The 17,828-nt window shown below is 41.8% G+C and overlaps 1 long non-coding RNA gene across 4 annotated transcripts in view; it reads right to left on the minus strand.

Annotated features, from left to right (window-relative positions):
* Nucleotides 1–17,828, minus strand: part of LOC119149344 — a 118,286-nt gene that overhangs the window by 91,188 nt on the left and 9,270 nt on the right. For 3 of the 4 annotated variants that reach the window (XR_005104663.1, XR_005104661.1, XR_005104664.1), the window contains exons 2-4: nucleotides 16,465–16,580; nucleotides 14,013–14,175; nucleotides 6,387–6,523 (exon numbers count right to left, since the gene is read on the minus strand). This is a non-coding gene — a long non-coding RNA (uncharacterized LOC119149344). The remainder of the gene's footprint in view (nucleotides 1–6,386; nucleotides 6,524–14,012; nucleotides 14,176–16,464; nucleotides 16,581–17,828) is intronic. The other variant, XR_005104662.1, reaches the window with a different exon arrangement.

The raw sequence follows: 17,828 nt of genomic DNA on the forward strand, positions 1-17,828 counted from the left end.
GGAACAGCTGAATGACCCAATAAGGTTCCCAACATGCAAAAAAAAAAAAAAAAGTATTGTGCTTGCCTAATTTGTCAGGAATTTAGAGGGAGACATGGATACACTTGAAACAGCAGAGGGCATTTAGGTTCAAATTTCTTGGGTTGCCCATGCCTCCCCAACCACCTATGACACAGACAAAATAAACCCAGTCAACATGACTTAAGTAACTCACTTGGGCAATGTTCTTTTAGGGCGTGATGATTACAGGACATATAGGTTGTGTATAATAATGAATGCACAGACAGAAAAGCAGAGTACACTCTCTGTTCTATGTTGTCCTTGAGATTTAACTGGATCAGTGCAAAATTACCAGGCACAGAAGTGATTTTGACCCATGATTTTAACCACACTTTCAAAAAAACCCAAACATTTTAGTCCTTTGACTAGGGCATTACTATCCCTCCTTAAACACATTATTAAGATTCATTATCTTGCAACTTGTAGTTTGAGAAGAGAATACACTTTCAGTTGCTTTAAGTTTCATCCATAATAAGAAATGGAGGTATAATTTGGGTATATTTAAACAATCTCCAATTTAATAAGCTTCTTCAAAAGTGGTTTGTGTGATATTTCATCAGTAAGAAAATAAAATAAACGTCACATTTTATCTCTGTATTATTTCTGTTATTCTGTTGTATCATACAGAGGTGACTTGGTACCATTGTTTTTATTCATTAAGCTTCAGATTTTTTTCTGATAAAACTTTATCATTTTAGAGCTTTAAGCCCCCAACATGAAAATTTGTGTTCTTTTTTATTATTCAGCATTTAAGAGATGTAGTAACATTTTTATAGATTTATTACCTTTCAGATTGCAACGCCAAACACAAGGTTTATTGTCAAATAAAGCATCATTTTGGTTTTTTGATTGCCTGCTTTAGAAGAATATTGCTTCTGTTCTATAATTGCCTGTACCAAATTATTTAATTGGTTTTGTTGATATCTAATTCTGGAAAGTATCCCAACCAGAAAAACTACACAAAGTGAAATAGTGTAGCCAGGCAATATGAACTGACAAAAATTATTTTGGAAGTTTCTCACAATGAAAAAAGTATCCAAATAAAAAATCTAAACAAAAATCATCAAGCAATAAAGTACCATCCTGGTTTGCTTCATTTTCTTTTAGGTCCCCATCCAGCAAATAGTACCTGTAGTGGTATTTCCTGATGGTATTCATAGACACCAAAATCCACAGAAGTCATTCAAAATCATAAGACACTGAACATTCTTTGGAAACAGAGCATGTAGGATCATAGGATGGTTTGGGGTTGGAGGGGACCTTTAAAGGTCACCTAGTTCAACCCCCCTGCAACGAGCAGGGACATCTTCAACTAGAGCAGGTTGCTCAGAGACCCGTCCAACCTGACCTTGAATGCTTCCAGAGATGGGTCATCTACCACCTCTCTGGGCAACCTGTTCCAATCTACCAACCTGGGCAACCCTCACTGTAAAAAAATTCTTCCTTTTATCTAGTCTAAATCTGTCCTCTTCTAGTTTAAAACCGCCACCCCTTGTCCTATTGCAACAGGCCTTATTAAAAAGTCTGTCCCCATCTTTCTTATCAGCTCCCTTTCAGCATTGAAAAGCCACAATAAGGTCTCCCTGAAGCCTTCTATTCTCCAGGCTGAACAACCCCAACTCTCTCAGTCTGTCTTCATAGGAAAGGTGTTCCACCCCTCTGATTTTTGTGGCCCTCCTCTGGACCTGCTCCAACAGATCCATGTCTTCCTTGTGCTGAGGGCTCCAGAGCTGGATGCAGCACTCCACGTGGGGTCTCACCAGCACAGACTAGAGGCACTGAATCACCCCTCTTGACCTGCTGGACATGCTTCTTTTGATGCAGACCAGGATACAGCTGGCCTTCTGGGCATGCAACAGCTCAGGTCCAGCTTTTCATCCACCAGTACCCCCAAGTCCGTCTCCGCAGAGCTGCTTTCAATCCCTTCACCTCCCAGCCTGTATTGATACTGGGAGTTGCCCTGACCCAGGTGCAGGACCTTGCACTTGGCCTTGTTGAACTTCATGAGGTTCACATGGCCCCACTTCTCAAGCCTGTCCAGGTCCTTCTGGGTGGAACCCTGTCCCTCAGGTGTGTCAACCACACCACTCATCTTGGTGTCACCTGCAAACTTGCTGAGGGTGCATTCAATCTCACTGTCTATGTCATTGATAAAGATATTAAACAGTACTGGTTCCAATATAGACCCCTGAGGGACACCACTTGTGGTCTTGTCTCCCACCTGGACATTGAGTCATTGACCATTACATCTGGATGCAACCATCCACCAATTCCTCAGGCACCAAACAGTCCACCCATCAAAACCATATTTCTCCAATTTATAGAGAAGGATGTTGTGGGGGACCACGTCAAAGGCCTTACAGAAGTCCAAATAGATGATATCCATATCTCTTACCTTGTCCACTGATGTAGTCACTCCATCATAGACAGCCACTAGTTTGGTCAGGTAGGACTTGCCTTTTGTGAAGCCATGCTGGCTGTCTTAAATAATTTCTTCATCCTTCATATGCCTTAGCATAGTTTCTAAGAGGATCTGTTCCAGGATCTTCCCAGGCACAGCGATGAGGCTGACAGGTCAGTTGTTCCCAGGGTCCTCCTTTCTATCTTCTTTAAAAATGGGTGCAATGTTTCTCTTTGTCCAGTCACTAGGGACTTCACCTGATTGCCATGACTTTTCAAATATCATTGAGAGTGGCCTGGCAACTACATCAGCCAATTCCCTCAGGACTCTGGGATGCATCTTGTCAGGTCCCATAGATTTATGTATATTCAGTTTCCTCAGGTGGTCACAAACCTGATCTTCTTTTATAGTGGGAGTGACTTTTCTCCCCCAGTCCCCATTCTGCAGTCCATCCACTTGAGAGGTGTGGGCAGAGAGACTGCCAGTGAAGACTGAGGCAAAAAAGTTGTTGAATACCATGGCCTTCTCCTTGTCCATTGTTACCAGTTTTCCATTTTTGCTCATAAGGGGGGTACACTTTCTTTGACCTTCCTTTTCTGGCTGACATACCTGTGGAAGTCCTTCTTATTATGCTTTGTATCGCTTGCCAAGTTCAGCTCTAGCCACACCTTGGCCTTCCTGACCCCATCCCTACACAACTGGGCTGCATCCCTATACTCTTCCCAGGATACCTGGCCTGCTTTCACTGCCTGTGCATTTCTTGCCCTTTAGTTTGACCAGCAGGTCTCAATTGAACCATGCCAGTCTCTTGCCTTCCTTTCCTGATTCCTTAACCTGGGCATAGAGAGCTCTTGGGCTCTATGGAAAACATCCTTAAAGATCTACCAGCTTTGTTCTTCTCCCTTGTCCCTGAAGACAGTTTCCGGGGGGGGGGGGGGGGGGGGGGGGGGGGGGGGGGGAGCGGGTGGGGAGGGCTATTGACTAACTCCTTGAAGAACTGTAAGTTTGCTTTCCTAAAATTCTGAGTCCTGACTTTACTCTTTGCCTGACCCATATTCTCCAGGACTGCGAACTCCACCACTGCAGCCCAGGCTGCCTCTAATCTTGGAATAACTGATTAGCTCACTTGCATTGGTGACCATCAGGTCCAGTATCACATCCCCTCTGGTAGGGCTGTCTATTACCTGGCTTAAGAAGTTATCCTCAATGCGTTGCAGGAGTCTCCTGGATTGCCTGCAGCTTGCTGTGCTACTTTTCCAACAGATATCAGGGTAGTTGAAGTCCCCCAGCAGGATGAGAGCCTGCGAGTGTGACCACCACTGTAGATGGAGTAAGAAGGCTTCATCAATGGGATCCCCTTGATCAGGCGGCCTGTAGTAGACATCAATTGCAAGTTTCCTTTTGTGGTCTTGGTCTCTAATTCTTACCCATAAGCTTCCAACATGCTCATGGCTGTTCTTCAGAGACAGCTTTACACACTATCCATTTTGTGACATAGAAGGCAATCCCTTCTGTCCCTCCTTCCTCGCTTGTCCCTTCTGAACAACCTGTAGCCATCAATAGCCACACTCCAGTCATGGGATTCGTCCCACCAAATTTCAGTAACAGCAACTAGGTTGTAGCTTTCTAGCAGCTTGACAGCTTCCAACTCTTCCTGTTTTTTGCTCATGCTGTGTGCATTGGTGTAGAGGCACTTTAGCTGGGCTGTCAGCCATGTCACCTTCTTAGAGGAACACCCTTTAATTCCTTTGAGGTGTTTCACTGGTGTTTCTCTATTGGCTCCTGTTACCTCAGGAGTCCCTGGCTCATCTCCATAAGACTTCAAGTATGCTCCAGTGCGGCCAGCATGACTCAGACCAACAGGTTGAGGGCCCTCACTAGCACCCCATCTCTCTAAACTTGGCGTGCCATCCCACAGCTTGTCACAGGCAAGCCTGATATTATCCCACTCCCTCTTCAAGTCTAGCTTAAAGCTCTATCAATGAGCCCTGCTAGCTCATAAGCAAAGACAGCCTTCCCTCTTTGAGAAAGGTGAATCCCATCTGACAACCACAAGCCTGGTGCCACGTAGTCCATCCTGTTACCAAAAATACCAAAACTGTGGCAGTGACACCAGCCATGGAGCTATGTATTAATAGACAAGGTGTATCTGTTTCTCCCAGTGTCACTGCTTGCAAATGGAAGGAGAGAGGCAAAAATAACCTGTGCTCCAGATTCCCTTACCAACCATCCCAAGGCCCTGAAGTCTCTTTTGATCACCCTTGGACTATCCGTTGTGGCTAACAGATTCATGTCAGTTTAAGGCAGTTTGTAGCTGATCCTGCATGTCATTGGCATCAATTCACAGGCATGTCATCACTTGATGTCTTTCAACATTTCCATCATATTGCCTTATAAGTACAATTTCAACAGCAACCCATCAGCAAAGATACTAAGGTAGTATTGAACACACTCCTTGGATATCTGCTCTCCTACCCATCATGCTTGGACCATCCTTCTTCCTGTAACCCCTAATGCAGTCAAAGCTCTCGCTGCTTCCCATCCCCAAACCTATGCTCTGAGAGAGCAACTTCTGCCAGTAGAAACTAGTAGGGGCACTGGAACCATCATATCTGAAGCAAATATGGAGTCACAATATTAATACTTGGCCATTGCTATGCCATCAAAGAGCAGAGCAATCTAGTTTCTAAATGCTACACAAACATTAATCAAGGCTCACATCGTACCTCTGAGGTAAGCAACTATTATTCCCTTATGTAGCTGTGCAAACTACAGCCCCAAAAGGTTAAGCATTTCTTCTGAGGTTCCTGGTGAACCAGACCTAGGTGACTGGGTCACTGAATCAAGCCACTCCTTGCTTTCTGGCTTCACCCTACTTGGAGGCAGCCTCTGAGTTTTCATTTCACTGTATCACTTCACATGAAAACCGTGCTAAAGGGAGAAGAAGCAGACCATAGTATCCAGGATACAACAACTCCGTGTTCACCACCTCAAGCTGCACAGGATGTGAAGATGTACCATGGTACCATTTTATTTCAAATAACAGCATTCCTCTACCCCATGGGTAAAAAACCAGCCATATCCAAACCACTTGCAGGAATTCAGCAAAAGCATGAAACAGAGTTGATGAGAGCTGTTATCTTCTTCAAAAGCAATATTTCAGTGGTCAGCTGGTTATCAAGGTCTTTTATCCAGTGAGAGGCAATAGCTCTCCGCTTTCTCCACTCACTGATCTCAGCAGGAGTGGGGAGCTGCTTTCTCATTCAGAAGCCAACAATTTCAAATTGGCTGTGAAAAGGAGGAGGTCCTGGCTCCCATAGGTATGTCCTGCACACATACTTTGTTCTCTCAATATATTGGTTCTTCTGAACAATATTTCAGAAAGACTTACGTATATCCTATGTCAGCCAAAGAAATGGAACAGGCTATCCTAACACCTCTTACAAATGGAGTAAGGAAATCCTTTCACTTCTTCCTCTGAAGGAGCCTCTGGGGTTCTCACTGTCTCTTCTGTTCAGCTTTCATTGTGGAGTGGACACTAGCATCTCCATGTAGACTTCTCAACACTGTCCTGGGTCCGAGGCCAAGGACATCCATCCCCAACATCATGATCTGAGACAGCAAGCAAGTAGAGTCTCACATTGCCCCTTTAGTATCTTAACCCCCATCCTGACAATCAAGCTGAATAGGATGAATTCTCATGCAGGACTCATCCCTTTAGAATGAATTACCAACATATTTATCCTTGCATACTATTGCATCCATTTATTCAGAGAAAGGCTGAAGGCCACAACTTGCATACGGAAGATAAACTGGCAAATTAGCCTGCTGCAAGCTGCCTCCAGCCACTGTCATTCAGAAGACCACAAAGGCCCAATTGTTATTATTACTTGCACAGAAAAATCATGGCTGTCTCTTTACTCACTTTTTGAATTCCAAGTCCTTCATCCTAAAACAGGTGATCTCCAGAATTTGCCTTAGTGTGTGCCTCTTTATCCATCCTGCGTGGCTGTAGTCAAAAAGTCTGCAGCACCCAACAATGTTTTTCACTTCCTTTGCAATCTGCAAGTTACAATGAATTCAATGATCTCAATGAACAAGAAACCAGTAATGACACAACTGACACAAATGCAAGCACTGGAAATCTTGGCTAACATATAATACAAAATGTCATTTTATACCTATTTTGATAATACAGGACAAACTTCCCTGGCACAGTAGAAAATGTTACAATAACATTCCACAAGAAATGAGTATTTGGAATTTACTCAATGTCTAAGGCAATTTCCTCTTCAAATGGCACTAGTAAACTTCAAAACTCTTTTAGACAAAGCAATGTATTTCAGATGTGATTCATATATTTTGAACAGAAGGAAGAGGATGATCTTTCTTCAATAACTGAAACCTAAGATTTGCTGGAAACCAGATATCAAAGATCAAGGCAGGTATACATTTAATAAGTATCAATGAAGTCCAGAATATCAGTGAATTATTTGTTCTACATATACCAAAGCATTCTCTTTTTTTTCTTCACTTAAAAAAATTTAAAAAGACCAAGAAAATTTAGGTGCTGAAAGAAAATGTATACTTGGGACAAACTGACAAATATATTAACATTCTAGCAATTGCAACTGTCTTCTCCAAGTCTGTCAAAAATCTCAGCAACTTGGACCTTAAAGTAAGCATACAAACTGAATGGAGCCAGGATTTCATATCTTGTTTGTTTTCATCAAAAGAGTTGAGATTCCAGGTCTGGTACTCCCACGATGGAGCAATTATGCAGAGTGAATAGCCTATTTGTGGCTATAACCATCCACTGATGTAAGCAAAGGTTGCCCAAAGTAAGCAGCTATGACTGGTCCTTGGCAACTCTTCCTGGCAAAAAAGGGTGGAAGAAGATAAAGCTTTTTATGTAGCTAAAGACATGAAGAAGAAAAAACAGTTTTTGTTTGTTAAAAAAGTCTTTTCCTATAGTGATGGATCTAAATCAATGGAAATTCAGATTCAAAGAAAGGATTAGAATTCACCAGAGTAGGCAAGGATTTTTCTTCCTTGCCACAACTGCCAAAACATTTCCACCACAACTCCAAGCTTTTCATGGAGAAAGAAAAACAGCAATCTTGATTAATTTATCCCTATAACCAGATTTAACTGAAATGTATTATTTAATGAGTGAAGCACACGTTTGGATACTGTGGTGTCTGGCACCAGTGGTACATTTTTCTGCCAGCTTGATATGACCATTTGTCCTTACAGGTTAGATAAGCTACATACCAACCAGTTTATGCTATCAGAATCTTTCAGCAGAGACACTAGAAGCAATGTTCCTGTTTGTTCTCTGGAGTATTAGTGATATCACAGAACTTTGAGCAACCACAGGGCCTTGCCATTGTGTCTTTGGCATAACGTGCTTTGTTGTCACTGACACATGCCAGCTGGCTGCTGCTCCCCACCCCAGCAGTGACTGCATTTCAGCAGCATTTATGCATGTAAAGCACTTGGGGATCCCTTGGGAAGAAGGAAGACAACGAATATTTTAAATATTTTCTTATACTTCAGAAGCACAAAGGATATCCATTGAAAACACATCCTCTACAGGCATCGCAACAGGAGGAATTTCCAGACACTCCCTTATGCAGACCGCAGCTCACTGTGAGATGATTTCCTGCTACGAATCACTGAAGTTCATTTTGCTACCCACACAAGTATTGCCAGTTACTGTATATCGAGGCATTTTCCCTGCAACTGTGCATCCCATGGATCTGGGCTTCTAAGGTACCACCTGCGCCATGCATTGCTTCCCTCTCCCAGTCTTTATGGAACTTGCTTGGTGGCCCAGGGTATTTGGCAATGGTGCAAAGGAGATCTGGAAAGTGGCTTTCACGCATTCCCATTACCCACCCCAAACTCCTGAATTCTGCCTACAACAATATATACCTCCTTTCTGATGCTGAATGAGTCTGAAGGAGGTTATAGGGAATCCCTGAAACAAACAGGCCCCAACCATTACAGTCAGAACAAGAATTGTGCTTTCAAGAGATGGCAGCTGGATGGCTGGATAGGGAGGCAGAGAAGTTCTGCACAGCTGTGATACAATGGCTTGCCTATCCAGGGAGATATGCATGGAGGAGACTGGGAGAGATCCAGTGTTACTTCTGCAGGAAACAAAAGCTTCTTGCCCTTGACATGAGGATCAGAAGCAAAATCTGTGTTCAAATTTGTGGTTGCTGCCCCTCATTAAAGCCATACAGTCACCCTAATAAACAACATATGGGAAATCTGGGGTTATTATTTGCCAAGAAAGCAAAATAACAAAATTTTAATGGCAGCATTAAGAAATATGCTGCAAGGAATAAGTTGAGGACAGAGTGGTAAAACATGCTGCCTTCTTCAATTTTTGTGAAAAATGTGTCAAAAATGCATAAATTAGTAAAGAAAAACACGTGCTGTAACACCTGGCACTCTCTCTGGTGAAAGAACTAGAGCTCAGATGTGCTTTCAAGGCAAACCCTGCAACACAGGACAGCTTGGAAGCTTACCACCCCACTAACTGTCCCTGAAGGGACTGCATCAGATCCACAGTCTCCAAAACACCCTTCTCAAGAGTGGAGGAGGTGCACGTGCAGCAAGCTGGCCAGGGCAGGAAAAGGAAGACCCTCAGCCACTTGGCTTCCAGTCTGTCTCAAGACAGTCTGACAGCAGTCTGCAGCAGTCTTTCTGCTTGACTGTCCCCTTCCCGTCAGCCAGCACACCCATACAGAGATGTACACTTAGATTTCCTGCCATTCATGGTACCCTGCTGTAAAAGGTACCAGGGTAAGAAAGAGGATGATGGGGAAGCTTTTAGAGCTATGGTTATATACCTCATGACCAAATGAAAGATTGCAATCTGCAAAGATCTATCAATCTAGCATATTACACACAGAGAGATACATACATCAGATTTTGTTTGTTTTGTTAAAAAAAGAAAGAAAGAAAATAAATGCCTGAAAAATATTCTTCTCTTGCTATAAACACATCAGTGCTCATTTTCCCTATATTCTACTTTGGGCCATTCTGTGTAAAATCTTTAATTAAAGTTTTTCTTTGAAATTGTCATCATCAAACCAGAAGAAAGAAAGTAAAAAACGGAAGGACACAGCTGTGCATATATGAAGTGCTATTCAGTACCAAATGAATTGGAACAAAATAAGTATCATGACTGTTATGCTCTTAGTTTTGGCTCTGTATTCTCAGTAGCACAGTCTAACTTGTCACTTTATATTGATTCCATCTGTTTACACTCTGCAGAGTATTGGCTTCCTACAGTGAACATTTCCTATTTACCAGCTGGTAAAGATAGGCCCAAATCAGATAGAAAAGAATTAGACTATTTTCAGATCCTCATAAACATAAAATCAAAAATTAATGGGGGAGGGGAGATAAGAGTAGGGGGAGTGAGGAAGATACATGGGCCTGATGCTTGTTCATATTGATAGCCCTTTACAAGCCATTAACAATTTTCAGAGACCTTGAAATTTGTGCAATCAGTAAACAAAATAAATCAATTTTCAGTCCGCTTTACATTCTGCTTTACATGAGTGGCCTTATTGTAAATGTGAATCAATCCCAGTACTTCAGTAATCTTTAAAGAGAAACAGTTGGGGTCTGAACTTAGCTAACATAATATTCCCACTCCCACCAGCCAGCTACAAGTAAAAAACCTCCATACAAAATGGATGTGCACATGCAATACAGAGCCATCTTTGCACTCCACCAAACTGAATTTCTTTCTTTTTCATACTTGCTGGATTCCTTTCTTAAGGAGACTACTATTTGGAGGGGTTGACTCACTTCAGAAGAGTCCTTTCATTGTCATTAAAAAAAACTGTTGCAGGTTGCAACCTTGTCTTGAACAAAGTTTTCTTTTTTAACATTCAAGAATGCAGTGTCATTGAAGTTGAGGATCCTTTCTATAGTCCCATGTCCTTTCGCAAGTATTACTGGGAAACAAATCCTGTCCCTATTTTTGGAGTCCTAGCAGCCACATCAGTGAATTTGCAGTCTATAAAGAAAAAGAAGGCAGATTTGCATGCTTAGAAGACAAGCTGCCTTCTATTGAATAGGTCTCTGCTGCACTAGGGCAGAAGCATAAAGCCAGGGCATCAGCTGGCCAGATGCATGGAAGAGTCTGGGCTTCTATTATGGTATGAAAGTTCTGGTTCTTGTTACTCACAGCACATAAAGTGCATAAATACCCCAACAACATTGCTGCCTTACTACCTTGAACACTCACTGAGTCAGCAGAAAAGAGCCCTTTCATGCGCCATCATTTATATTCCCAGGCACACCTCCCTTCAGCATTTGGCCCACCTTCCCAGGCTGTTCTTTTCTTAGGAGGCAGCACTGTGTATCCTACACATTGTGGCCATTTTCCTACAATTTGCTGTTACTTTTCTTTCTTGATCAGTTGTGGGTTTTTTTTCATCTTTTCTTTAAACCTGCTTTTCCCAAGACAGCGACCTTCAGGAGTAACATATTATTACATTTGGCTAGAAACAATGGAAGGACTTCTATAGTCAAAACTAAATTTAAAGTTTTACCCTGGCATTTGAAATGCTCAAAATCTTTTCCTAGATTACCCACACTTTATTGAACAAGTAAGAATGACTACAAAGGCAGGAAGGCTCACTTCCAACAAATACAACAAATAACTGGTCTCATAAAGAAAGGCAAGGTCAGCCCTGGACCACCTGGTTAAGTAAACTGTCAGCATGGCTAGAGTTTCTAAGTGCAGGGCAGTGATGAGAAATCCAAGGCCTCCTGTCAGATCTTGGTTCCCCTGTGTCTCTTCACTGACTAGATGATGCTCTGAACCACCTGTTGCTTTCCTTAATTGTATTGGGTTTGCATGGCAAGGTTTTGGTAGCAGGGAGGCAGGGTGGGAGGGCAGGTGGGCAGCTACAGTGGTGGCTTCTGTAAGAACCTGCTAGAAGCTTCCCCTATGTCCGACAGAGCCACTGCCAGCCAGCTCCAAGATGGACCTGCCACTGACTAAGGCTGAGCCCATCAGCGACAGTGGTAGTGCCTCTGGGATAATGTATTTATGAAGGAGGTAAAAAGCCTACAATTGCAGCCAGAGAGAGCAGTGAGAACATGTGAGAGGAACAGCCCTGCAGACATCAAGGTCAGTGAAGGAGGGGAGGGAGGAGGTGCTCCAGGTGCTGGAGTAGAGGTTTGCCTGCAGACTGTGGTGAAGACCATGGTGAGGCAGGCTGTCCCCCTGCAGACCGTGGAGATCCATGGTGGAGCAGATAACCCCCTGCAGCCCATGGAGGACCCCACGCCAGAGCAGGTGGATGCCCGAAGGAGGCTGTGACCCTGTGGGAAGCCCGTGCTGGAGCAGGCTCCTGGCAGGACCTGTGGGAAGAGGAGCCCATGCTGAAGCCGGTTCGCTGGCAGGAGTTGTGACCCCTGTGGGGGGGACACACTGGAGCAGCCTGTTCCTGAAGGATGGCACCAAGTGGAAGGGACCCACACTAGAGCAGGGGAAGTGTGTGAGGAGTCCTCCCCCTGAGGAGGAAGGGGCGGCAGAGATAACGTGATGAACTGACCGTAACCCCCATTCTGCGTCACTCATGGGGGAGGAGGTAGAGAAATTGAGAGTGAAGTTAAGCCCAGGAAGAAGGGAGGGGTGGAGGGAAGGTGGTTTAAGCTTTAGTTTTTATTTCTCATTATCCTGCTCTGATTTGATTGGTAATAAATTAAGCTAATTCCCCCAAGTCAAGTCTCTTTTGCCCGTGATGGTCATTTCGGAGTGATCTCTCCCTGTCCTTATCTTGACCCATGAGCCTTTCATTATATTTTTTTCTCCCCTGTCCAGTTGAAGAGGGTAGTGATAAAGCAGCTTTAAGGCACCTGGTGTCCAGCCAGGGTCAACCCACCACATTGATCTTGGGCTTTATAGTAGTTATGTTGTCTAAATACAGCTATGTGTGTTTGGTGGTCCAAATGTGGCTTTCTGCCTATACAAGGAGAAAAATTTTATTCCATATTATACTGAGGACATTAGGAACTTTTTCTTTTTTTTTTTTTTCTCCAAACATGCACATACAAATTCAAAACCCAATCAGAGTCACGAATATAAGTGTATCCTTGACTGATCATGTGCATCCAAACTGAAGCAGAATAAGGTTTGGCTTGGGAATAGCCATTGCAATATTGCAGATAAATATTTAAAAGAATGCATGAACTCTTAAGCGTATCTGAATAATTATCTGTGTACATCATGCACTTACGTATCTTGCAATGCTTCTTTAACTGAATTGTTCCTGGGATATATATGCAGCAGTAACCTTGCCTTAAGTTAATGATTTTTTTTCTGTTAATATAATAAAATATACATAACAGCTCTATTTCACAATGCTGTTAAAAAATAACAAAGAACCTTGTAAATTAAATATACCTCTAATTAGGACTTTGGAGGATATTTTCAATTTATAAATTCTATAATAAGAAGATATTACAGCCATTTCTTTTGTGATAGGAAATGCTTAACACGAAAACATAAATGCTACTCTTCAGTTAGTTGCGTATAGCCAAATGAATAAAAGCTATGACATTAATAACAACTATACCAAGTCATGATTGATAGGCTTTTCTACAGCGAGAAAAGATTGTCTTGGATACAATCTGTCCTAACAGCCTTGCGATATGTTAATATTTTATTCAGACTAGAGTGAGGATATATTCAGATGTCCTACTCAGTGGAAGGGAAGCAAATGCGTTGCAAATACTGCTGCAGCCCTGAGGTGCAATAACAGCTGTGAAATCAGAAAGATTTTATTTCCCCCTCCCAAATTACAGGCCAAGCCCATGCCAAGCACAGCAGGAGGTTGGATTTTCCTTGGAATTTATATCAGGTTATGTTTAATGTATTTCTTCTTCTATGAAAAGTCTTAGGGTAGAGCCAACAGACTGTCACACGGTACTCTAGAAGGCATGGAATACTCTTCTGTGTCCTTGTAAATAATAACTACTATTAGCCATGATATATGACATTAGGTTAACTTGCAAATGCCCAAATATAATAAAGTATCATGATGTTTATAAACAGATTTTCATGGCTCACTTTGTGCAAAAATAAAACAATAAAAATCCAGGTTTCCCAGACTCACACCACCACTTCCTCCTCTATTTTAAAAAAAAAATCGTGCAGAGAGCCTTGGAGAGTCTACTTTCTTAAGTAAGCATTGTTACTCAAGCCACAAGGCATCTAGTAACTAAGAAGTAAAATCACAGTGGGACTGTGCCAGTCCTACATCAGAGATTTGTTGCAAGACTGCTTGAAAGAGAAGAGTGCTTATGGTTTTGATGCTGTAAGTGATGCACATTGCGGATTAGAGAGGCTTTCAAAATACTGCTTAATACTTCAGCATAATTAAAAAAAGCGAAACAACAAAAAAATCCTAAGCATACAAATATGACCAGATATTCATGATACAACAGTGCAACATCCTTTTAAACATGTTACTAAAGTGATATCAGTACATTAAGAGCATCTTCTACTTACCTGAAATGAATTACTACCCCAGCCTGTGGTTTCTGTTACCACCCTGGTCAACATACTTTCTTCCTGAGCAGGGATTCCAGCTAACTTAATGTCATTGGTTGGCAACTGTGGCTAATTTGGTTTTGCATGCATACAAAAATGTAACCATGGATCATTGTTCAATCTGAAAATAAATATAATAAAAAAGATTAGATGAACATAAAACACGAGTGCATTGATGAACAGAAACCACAAGTGCATCACAGTACCATTGAAGACCACTGTAAGGACATCAATGGGAGAGTCTTGTTTTAGCATCTGAACAACTACAAATGCAAGAAGGTGGCTTGCTCCTGCCTTCACTGTGGCTAATCTTCACAGCCCTGCACTGCTTTTAGAGAAAACCATCACAGAGCTGGATCTCTGAGCAGAACAGAAATGTAACAGCTGCTCCTCTGCCACAACCACGATGACTGCTAGTGTAAAATATTTTTTCTTGAAGGATTTTCTTTTTTTGGCTGCCATAGGGGATACAAAGGGATGCTAGCAACTTGATCTGGCCCTTGGGATGGCAGAGTAGTCCCCCCTCCTCTGCTCCTATCAGATACTCTCCAGAGAACAACAGGCATGTCTCCTCATCCCCTTCTCCCCCAGCACAAATCTGAGATGCGTTTGTCACCGGTAACTTCTAAAATTATTTTTAAAATTTGAAAACATTGCCTCGCTTTTGCTTTTGTTTCTTTGTCCTATTGGCTTGCATCAAGCACCAGAGCAGGTCATTTTCAGAGTTATCTACTGGACAAGTTTACTTTCACTAGTGGTTTCTGCAGGTGCCAAATTCCACTCTGCACATCCTTCTCTGCTTTCAGCCTTAACTAACTGCTTCTGAAAAGCTTTGTGCAATTTTATTCATAGCTGTATTTGTGGGATCAAGTCCTAGAAACCAAGCTCTGCCATCATTTCAGCCTCTGAATTTAGTGGAATTGCTGGAGTTTTACAGAGGGAAAGTAGCTCTGACAATGCCTGCCACCGAACCTGCCAGAAAACAGCACCTGCACTGCCCTCCCGTGGTGCAGTCACACCGCCGGTGCCCGGCAGCTCCGACCGACCCACCGGCGCTTCTGCTCCGGTAATCGCAGATGCTCTCCGACAAGTTCCCCAACAAACCAGCCGGCCAAAGGACAGCACGGTCTAAGCGCAGTGCTTACTTTCCACATTTTAGTAAGTTTAAAAGGAAATCAAGAGTAACGTTTTATATATTCTCTTTGAACGCTGGAAGAAAATCCAACCCCAAGCAAACAAAAAGCTTTACCATTTTATTATATTGCATGTAATAAAGAAAAGATTAACCTTTTATTCCAGGAAAGATCCCTCATTTGTTATTTAATTAGTTTTCACTAATTAATTAGAATTTTTTAAGCTCCCCTGTCTCTCTGGGAGAAAGTGGCTTAGGTGCCTCCCTTTTTCTTCTTTTCTTTTGCTGCTCCTCTTCTTCCTCCTGCTTCCTTTCAAAGTCCTAATCCCATTTTTGTATCCTCAGTATTACACTCCCTCATTCTCTCTTTGTCTGGGAGTTTTCTTAGCTTTGCACTTGCTGGGAACAAACTTGGTCTGGAATTTACAGAATATTTTTTGAGGCAACTCTTTATTGAAGGCCAGATCATACAAACCCACAGGACAAACTGCAGGAAAAGGAATTTCCCTGCTGAATTTCACCCTTTATATTTTATTGGGTGGGGGGGTGGAGGGGTGGGGAAGGTGTGTGGTGTCAAAAATATTTAGTGCTCCACTAAGAAAGCTACTGTGAGAGCACAGATTTGGGGGGGCAGCTGTGGGGGTTGTATGTGTGTATGTATGTAGATATTATTATTTTTACATAGAGTATGGCTCTATTTTCCATTTTACTTCACTGAAGGTAAGAATCCAAATCAATCCCAGTTCACACACAGCTGGTGTCTTCTCAACTTTACTTTTGAAAAATTACCTGCACTGGAAACCAAGATGAATGCAATTTATTTAATCCTAAAGGATTGAATCCTGAAACATTATAACTTTCCCATTACTGGGTCCCTTGGCTTAGCTTCTGTGTTTCACTTAAAGACATGTCAAGCCAAGTGGCATGTTTTCAAATCCCTATTCAACAATCAGTTATAATTTCTTTCATACACAACAACTTTCATTGTTAACTTAGAGAACAGACTGACTAGTCTTCAAAGTTCATATTTTTCCAGGAGCAGATTGGCGGCTTAGCAGACCATTCCCTTCCCTTTGCCAATCAGGTAACATTCCTATGGCAACTATGCCAATTACACATACAGAAAAAGCGATTTTAGAAGAAAGCATATCGTATCTCTATGACACTAGAAGCTCACATTAGCAGCTAGATTCTGCCTTGAGAGCTAGATAATTCACAAGTGATTCATGACTGCCTACAATTTAGGAGCAATTTGACTACATAAGAGGGAACACTTACCTTCTGAGCACGTTGGTACTTCTGGCAATTTTAGTGAACTTTGACAGGAAGTCAAGATATGGCCCAGTAACTGTGTCAATATTTGGGATCTGTATTTCGATATACATGGATAAGTCCTAGAGTGATACCAGAGTTTTTTAAATACTTCATTTGCATTACTTATTCTTCTCTTAAACAGCAAAAACGGATTTCTCTTATAATTTTGGTTTTGTTTTGTGTACTCTCAACAACTTGTCTAGAATTAAGCAGAACATTAATTTAATATCTGGTAAATCCCTCCCCAAAAAAGTTACAACCTACATGTCTTTCCATCCTGCAAGATAAAGATTTCTCAACTCTCTAGCTCTATGATCTCTCACACGTATATATGAAAGTATATTCATTCTCTGATGCATCCTTCTCTTGTTCCAAAAGACTACTTCATGTGTCTCCCTAATGATACTTCAGTATTAGCAAAGAATTTAACAGCAATCGTAGCTGAAATGGGCTTAACTCGTTACAGTTTAAAATGCAAATGTAACAGATAGGCTCACCCAAATTAAACAGGCAAACAAGACTCAAGTACATTAGAAAAAAATAATATATATATATATATATAAAACTTAGCCACCTACACTTTCAGGACAGAAATTTAAGTGTACAATAATGCCGGTGCAGGCTGCACGTCAGAATCCTCCCTTAGTTTTGGTAAATGTCAGTCTTGATGTCATATAAACACCCTATGTTCCTTTAAGTCCAATCTGACGATGGTTTATAAGGTAGCAAATACCAAAAGTGAGCTGAGAAACTCCCCAGGCAGACAAAAACCAGCTGATCTCTAACTCAGAGTTCACAACCTAATGTATGCATATTTATAACACCACCATGTATATGAATTGAAGCTGTCAGATCTTTTTGTTTTAATCTAAAAAACTGCTAGTAAATGGCAACTCTTTCAAACAGTGAGACACACTACACAGACAAAATCCTTATATAGACATCTAAACTGTCAAATTTAGCTCTTTACTTTTGCAAGTTTTCTATGACTTTCACTTGAACAGAAGGTTTTGACCATGTCTGGCATCTTTTTGATAATATTGGTCTGGAACCTGCTCCCATTGAAATTTTACTCTTGACATAAATAGAAACAACTTCTAAATGATTATGAACAGCAATGACGTAGCATACCTCTGCCAGCACAGCATCAAATTCAGCTTCTATTAGATGAAAGATTTCAATCACTCCCCTGAATCCACCCTTTGTGACTTTCAGGGTCTGACCAACATCAAGCACCTGAAATGCTTTTTTCAGCTCATCTTTTTCAGCTGTCTTTTGAAGCAAGATCTGCCCAATGTCCCAGGAGAATAATGCGGGATCTGGGACAG

This window comes from Falco rusticolus, chromosome 5, assembly GCF_015220075.1.
Source record: "Falco rusticolus isolate bFalRus1 chromosome 5, bFalRus1.pri, whole genome shotgun sequence".
In the NCBI taxonomy this organism is placed as follows: Eukaryota; Metazoa; Chordata; class Aves; order Falconiformes; family Falconidae; genus Falco; species Falco rusticolus.